General features: G+C 24.1%; 1 non-coding gene across 1 annotated transcript; it reads left to right on the top strand.

The window, feature by feature from the left end:
* Window positions 1-4,606: 4,606 nt before the first annotated feature.
* TRNAV-AAC (transfer RNA valine (anticodon AAC)) lies at window positions 4,607-4,679 on the top strand. Its single transcript has one exon. It is a non-coding gene; the product is annotated as a tRNA-Val (tRNA).
* The last annotated feature ends 3,699 nt before the right edge of the window (window positions 4,680-8,378 follow it).

The following is an 8,378-nucleotide window of genomic DNA, read 5'->3' as shown; positions in this document are numbered from 1 at the left end:
AAAATCAAATTGTATAGAAATTATTGATTTCTGATCATGATTATTTCTTCAAGTTGAAATATATAAGAAAATTTCTTTTTCTCGTCAAATATACTAGAACACATTACAGTGTCCATCTTCTTTTCAATATTTGACAGCAATTTGTCTTCTAATCTGTCGACTTTCTGGACATGCATATTAAATTGCTTGTTTTTTTCAAATTCCAGTTCTCCGAATACATGCATGGTTGCTTCTATATCTCGAACTTTGTATAAAATATATTGAACGCAGTTAATCATCGAATTTTTAAATTCTTCAAACCAAACCAAATCAATGTCATCAGATTCAATGCAATTCCCCGCATTTGTGTCAGATTTGCAAATATTAAGACTAGACGTTTCTGGATGATCAATATCTGCGCTTATTCTATTTTTAAGACCATTAAAGGTTTCTATTTGTAACTTTAAGGCATCAACTCGATCTATAACATTTTTATAATCCTTACATACTTTATTATTATGGATTTCTATCATTTTACGTAAATCCGTTTGGGCTTTATCGCCATACATACCATCTATTCTTGAGTTACCAATGGTGTCTCTATCAAGGGAACAACATGTACTTGCATCTACTTTGTTCTTGCTTTTAGGATCATCTAATCCACCACTTGATTCGATAAATGATAAATAAGCAATCAAAAATAAATAATTAAATTTCATGATTAATTTTTATTATTCTACATGTAAATAAAATTATTTTTATATGGATCCATATTCGGCATTCTATTTAAAGAATCTCGTCATTATTGGTTTTTTTACTAAGCTTTGCATATATTATTCACAAAAAAAGAAAATATTTTATATTTTAATTAATTTAGGATATAAATTCTTTTGGAACTTCAATCTATTAAAAATCCAGAGTCGATTTTTCATATAAAATTTGTATTATACTTAAATGGGATTACAAAAGTCATATTTTTTTAAAAAAATACATAAAACAATAACTAAACCATAACAATAGTAAAGTAAAACCAGCTAGATCCTATTATTTTGTAATCAATTGGCTCAAATAAAATATAATATTAAAACCGTGTCTAAGTGTTTTTAATTTTTTCTTTTGCTAATTCCTTATTATAACTAAGCATTACTGTCGATTAACAGATATTTTATGGCCATTGTTAAGAAAATACCCAATAAATAAAGTTTTAAGTTACAAAAAACAAAGCAAATCCACATTTCTCATTAAATTTTGTTCTTAGTCAAGGTTGAATTTCAAAACATTTTTTTTAAGTCAATGGATGCATTTAATACACTTCAAAAAAAATTCTATCCATAGTTACCTATTTAACCCCCTTTTTAGTTAAGTCGGCGCAAAAATTTTCCGAATTTCATGCCAAATTTTTTAATGTGTCTATCGACTTTTACCCATGATATATTTTCTATAATCAATTCATAATATATTTTATTAGTTCATAAATATCACCTTTGCCATTAGGAACTTTATAAACTTTATATTTTCTTGTTTAATTTTTCTATTTAATTAGTGCGTTCTCTAAATAAAAAATTTGGCTATTGGTTGGTGGCTAATTGATATAACATCCTTATACAATATTTTTTATTCTATACTTATAATTCATATGAAATAATTATTTCAACTGTGTTACAACTAAAGTTTCAATAATAATAATAATAATATAATGGATAGCGTCCCGATTTTTATTAAATTATGTATTTACAGCACACAAAAAACAAAATATAAATGAATGAGTTGAATTTTAAATTCAGTCACCATAAAATCACAATATCCCAAATTAGAATTACCGAATGATGTATTTTGAAGATAAACTTCTTCGTTTATTTCTAAGTTAGAAAAACTTAAGAAATAGAAAAATTCCGCTAATTCGATAAATTTTATTCCTAGATTCTTTTTCACACTATCATAATTATATTAATTAAAATATAGATTGATTACTTGGTTTCATAGAGTAATTAGATAGCACGAAAAAAATAAAATTAATTTCTAGTGGTTTCAAGGAAGAAAAATCGGATATGTTTTATTATATGAGCTTTTTATTCAAGATTATTTAAATTCAAAATAATTATATTTTGATTGACAAATGCAATGATAAAAAATAATCGATAGAATCGTATTTCATAATTCAAATAATCATAAATATATGCTAAATCAGACAGCCAAATTATTTCCTTTAGAATTCAAAAGAAATTCCCGCTTTTTTTCTGAATTAAATAATGTTATTATATTTGTTTCTTGAATTTTGATTTTAGAAATTCCTTCTGAATTGTCGTTAATTTATTATTTTTTTATTATATTTATATTCATAGATACTTTATGTTCTACTTAAAATTTCCTAAGCCCAGAAAATTTTATATTTTATGAGCATCAATTATGCTTTAAAATCTTTACTTTAACGAACAAAAAATAGTAATCAGATCAATTTATTTTACCTTTAAAACAATTTTAAGGAATTACGATTTGTATATTTTAAATCAATGTAGATATGCACATTACATCATTGAAATATACACAACCGCATATAGTCACCATAAATAAATGTAAACATTTTTTTTTAATTTAAAATAAAAACCATGGGATTTATGAAAAAATATAAACGGAGAATCGAATTTGATGATTAAAATATCTTTTGTTTCTTAATTAAACTGGAACAGTTGTTAGTTGATTACCATTTAATTTCAAACCAGATTTAGAAAAATTCTGAATGGGTCTATATAGGTCGTTTTGAATAGAAACAGAATTGTCGGGTACTAAATTAAATTGGTATAAAAAACATATTCTATTGGTGGCTTTATTATGGATAGGAATTATTTATTTCCCAGTTATCTAAGCCTTGAGGTATTATGGGGTCTGTTGGATGAGAGCTAGATATAGGTAGGTCTTGCATTGTGGGTTTTCTGTTTTTCCGTTGGATTTGTGTGCCTAGAGACTGAAAGAGGAAGAAAACAGCTGTTAAAGTACGGTAATTTTTTAAAATTATATTTTTTTGGACGATATTTACTTGTGTTATACATTTATAAAAACTGTATAGTAGATAATCGCTTAAAAAAATAATTACAGCCTTTCATATTCAAAAATAAATTTCTATAATTTATACATTCGATATATAAAATTATATATTTAATCATATAGGAAAACTTAGAGTCCACATAAAATCCATTTAAAGAATATAAAAAGATTCTTTAATGTATAATATAACTACAATAACCCCTTAATGAACAGCAATAGTAAACTAAGATTTAACAATGATTATTTAAGATTTTATTATTGTTTAAACTTTAACCATAATCTATGTATCTTAATTAACAATACCTTAGCAACAATTTTACATTATCTTTTACTAATATTTATATCTAACCTCTAATTTAATCATTATTAACTTTTGTGCTTATTTGAATTGATATGGAATGTTTAATAGTAGGAAAAATATTTATTTCTAATGTTCATATTGCAGAGGCTTAATTTATTAAAATGTTAATCATCTAGCATTCAAAAAAATTACCTACTTTATTTCTAGCCAATATTTTTAATACAGTATTCCTATTTCTTTAAGATGTTGTCCTCTTTGCGGAATTTTTAAAACATGATACAGATTTCGGTGTTCCATTTAAGACTTGAATTATGCCCATTACCGTTTCTTGGTACAAAATAATTATATCAAATAGCCAAATATTTAAAAAAAATTTAAATTGGCAAGGTTTTAACATGTAGATATGCATACAAATATCATATATAAATTTAAATTGGTGAAACAAGAGTAAAAAAATTTCAAATATCCAATAAACATCATATAAAGGAAATAAAAAAAGAATAAAGTTTGTCATCAAGAAAAGATGTTTGAACTTTTAAATGCATTCGTGTATAGCTTTAAATAATTTAAAAATTAAGCGGGTCTATTTTCATTTAAAAAAATTTATGGTACTTATTGTATATTTCCAGGGATTTTCCTATATTTGTTTTATTTACGATTTTTTATGGTGATAATTTCTCTTTCTCATGCATTTATATGAGAAGACATTAAATTCATGATTATAATCGTCGTAGAATCTAAAAATATAATTTTAAATTTTTGCTTTTTTAGTTGGTTTTGAAAGAAAGGATGCATTAATGAAGATTTAAAAAGCTAAAAGAGTATCAAACAAGTCTTTTATATAGAGAAATCAATGTTTTATTGAATAAATTTAATCGGTTGAAAATCAAATATATATTTTACATGTTTATGGGTAGATTTGATTTTTAGCTATTTAATCTTATTCAAAAAAACGTTTATAATTCTTTATAACATATTTGGTGGAAACTTCTTTCGACCTCATCATCCTTACAATCTTTATGAATGCATCCACCCATTTCAAGACTTATATGTTCAATCGTTTTTCTTATCCTAATGTTTGTGTATGTATATGCTTCCTCTTCGGTTAGTATTCCTAACTTATTAATATATTACTTATGGTATTTGTAACCACAACATCCCATGTTATGACTTATAGTACTTTTCGTGTTCTGCATTTTAAATCGAATTAATCTATAAAGAAGTAAATTATTTTGAAATTTATTCATAAACTTGTATAATAATTCTGTAAAATCGATTCCACAAGTGTCGCTAGTGTAGTGGTTATCACGTATGCCTAACACGCGTAAGGTCCTCGGTTCAAACCCGAGGCGACACATATTTTTTTATGGTTTTACCATTGCAATTTAAGAAATATGAAATTGAATTAAAATGCTTAAATTGACCATGAGTATTAGAGTGGTTTAGGTAATTCGTTACAATTAAAATTCCCGATGCAATATGCTTTTTCTCTATTGCTTAAGTAACTTCTTGGTTAATATCGTGAAAGTAATATTACAACATAAACTAAAAGTAGTCAGTACAAATTGCTTTTAAATAGATTTTACGTTAGTTTATTTTTTTTTAAATGTAAACTTTGATTACATGATAGAATAAATTTGCTTGATGCTTATTTCAGCCTCATAATCTTTAAAATATTTATTAATGGTCAATTAAAATCCAAGTAATAGTTAATGGTATATTTATCAGCAAATTAAGAATCATTCATATATTGTATCTTACAAGAAATTAATTAGCTTTCAAGATGGATTTAAGATTCTAATTTATGCATAAATTATATAAATAAAGCTTTTTAAGATGGTAATTTAAAATTTAAGTACGTGACTCAATATCTTATATTGTACACAAATTGAATTTGTTCGATCTTTTGTGTTTTGACTTTAAATTTAAATTTGTATGATTGAAGCAATTAAAATAGAAAATACATCAATATTTAAATTGAAATATAATCGGTAAGCTTATGTCTTTTCTAGCTAAAATATAATTGATGTTGCATAAACCAGCAAACATGAAGACTCATATATCGTATTCCAATTTTTTATCCCAAAACATCATGGTTTGAATCTTTGTGTATGAGGCGACTTCAGTAATTTTCCCATAAATAACGACGTTGGGCTAATTAAAATTGTAATTTTGGTCTTTTTTATATAAATTTGTGCTAAAATACCGACTTTGTTAATTTTCTTCTTTTACTATCACTGTCGTTATATCGTCTACAGCTAAAATAACAACCGATTAAAGATTAATAGTAAACACTTATCAATTTATCTAAGCCGTATATATTACTAGATTTTTATCTATGTCGATGATAATAGCCATCTAGTTATGATTAAAATAAATATGGTTAAAAGAGTTTCAAAAGAAAAAAAAAGATCAATACCTGCACCAAGTACATAAATATTACCATAGACAATAGGTTATCATGCATTTGATATCATCCCTTTTTATACATTTTTATCAATCCTAGCCAAGATTTTTTCATAATTTTAATAAAAAAAATGGCTTTAAATTCTATGAGTTTGATTTGCACTTATAATTGTGAAATCATGTATCATGGAAGATTATCTCAAAATGAATCTCAATTTACAAATATCTTTATCTTTGTTTTTTCGGAATTTTATGAACTTTGGTCAAAAACCTATCTATTTTACAATTATATCCAATTATTTTGATTGTATTTGTGAAAAGTCGATCATTTATATTATTAACTGGCGTTTGCTAATTATTATGGCGTACTTTTATCACTGTTTTTTTTTGATTCCATCTAATTAAAAAAACTATTAATATCTCGGTTTCAAATATAATTACCACACAATTTCCTTCGTATTTTAATTGGAGTAAAGGTTTATTTACGAGGATTTATTTATAAATTTATGCCATATGTATTATATTTATATGATTGATATAAATTTATTTTTTTAATAGCATTTATATTTCTTTATCACCGGGAAAATGTAAATTTTTTCATGGTTTAAGCTATTTTTTATGTTTATGTAGTTCTAAAAAATTGACTATCGGGAACATAATTTATATTTATCGATTATAGCGAGAAAATTCTTCATTATAGTTATTTATTTTTTATATACACTTAGAAGTAAAGAATATAAATGGAAAATTTTACTATATACATACCAGCTATATCGAAGATACGAACCCCCAAATCTAATTTTAAAAAAAAATAAAAATGTTTTAGCTGTACATAAATATCTGAATTATTTAAATTAAACAAGTAAGATTTGGTTTATTTAATGTTATTCTGTTTATGATGTAAATTATACTCTTTAAATCCAATAGATAAACATTACAAGATCTAACAATATATTGCTTTTAATTTTCTAATTGCGATTGTGAGAGATTGTATTATTGTGTTTATTTCAGTGATTTTATGTATTTCAAAACAAAAACAAAATGTTTTTGTATTTAAAAAAGATGCATTGAAGTTTATACAAGATGTTTTAGAATAAATACAATAAGCCGATTTTTTATCTAGAAACAAAATTAAATGATTAATTAATGCCTTATCGAAATATTTCTGTTATAATGTACTTAAAATGTATATCTAATTTGCGGTAATGTTTTGAGTTTGAATCATGAGTATGTAGAAAAGGACAAACATAATCAACATTATACACTTAAATTTATATGAGTATATCTTTAATTTTCTAATAAAATTTTTATGCATTTAATTGCAATAAAACTTTATTGGTTTTAAAAAAAATATAAATACATATCAAAGTTCAGTTAATAGAATACAAACAAGCTGTGATAAATATTATCATGTTAAAAATCGCGAAATATATTTTTTTTTCAGTATTAATTTATCAAAGATATAAATCATACAAACTCAAATAATCCCTGCTGATATTTACACGGACAAAGTTCAAACGTCGTAAAAATTTCCCCCTATTGTTGTTCTAATGTCAATGGATTTCAGTTTTTACTTTTTTTGCCTTATATCAATATATTTTATTGGAAATTAAATTTGAACAGATTAAAAATTCATCATTAATATATTTAGTTATTCGTATGAAAGAAGAAAACAAGCCAATTTAGTTTTTATTAATGAAGAATTCTGTGATTAAAATGTATTTTCAACCAAAATAAATTTTTTTGATGTTTATATTTTGTGAAAAGGGGGGATTATATGTCATCAATAGCAAAAACTCACGAAAATGAATTAATTCGGATTTCTTAAAGAATGAATTTTTATGAAATATAATAACGGTTTTGATTACAACAAAAATTAAATTGATTTGTGATCTAATTTAGCATTAAATAAATGAACCACAATTTTTATAAATTAGGACAACCCGATAAAGGTTTTATTTTTAGTACAATTTTCTTTTTATATTAGAAAAATTAGGTCAAACTTTGCTAATTTTTATGCAGAAGATTTATTTACTTGTAAATTGTGATTCCAATTTATATTATATAAACTTGTATATTTTCCGAATTCTTACATATAATATTATGGTCATAGCTTTAGTTTCGATCATGCCGTAAACTCCCGTATTTTTTTTATGTTTACTTAATCGTATCACAGAAATCCTTTTTCTAATTTTTTGGTTTATCAAACAGATCATAGATTTCAGTTGCAAAAAAAGAGAATTTTCTTCGATATTTATTCTTTATCTTGTTTATTTTTCTTACATAGTTTGTTTCTTGTAAAACTTATCAAATATGTTGCGCTAAGGCATATTCGTGTACATATTCTTGTCGCTCTTAATGAGTCAAACACTTAATATACAATAGATCGTGTAATTTTTGTTACTATAAATATGTTAAAATCAAAATTAGTCTGAATTATTTACCTCAATACATATTTACTTCTTACAACATGCTATAACTTTAAGCCAATATCGACTAATATATTTTTAAGTTACATTATAATGCTGGAAAAGTTCAGTAAGCTATTTTAAGTGCATTTTTTTTTATTTAAAAAATAAACAATAAATATCAATTTTCAACATATATTTCACAACATTTTTTTAAGCAGAATTAATTTGGATTTAAATGC

Source organism: Rhyacophila brunnea, unplaced genomic scaffold, assembly GCF_057557595.1.
Source record: "Rhyacophila brunnea isolate RB1 unplaced genomic scaffold, BYU_Rbru_1.0 scaffold_108, whole genome shotgun sequence".
In the NCBI taxonomy this organism is placed as follows: domain Eukaryota; kingdom Metazoa; phylum Arthropoda; class Insecta; order Trichoptera; family Rhyacophilidae; genus Rhyacophila; species Rhyacophila brunnea.
The sequence above is the reverse complement of the archived record's forward strand: the minus strand, read 5'-3'. Positions and strand labels throughout refer to the sequence as shown.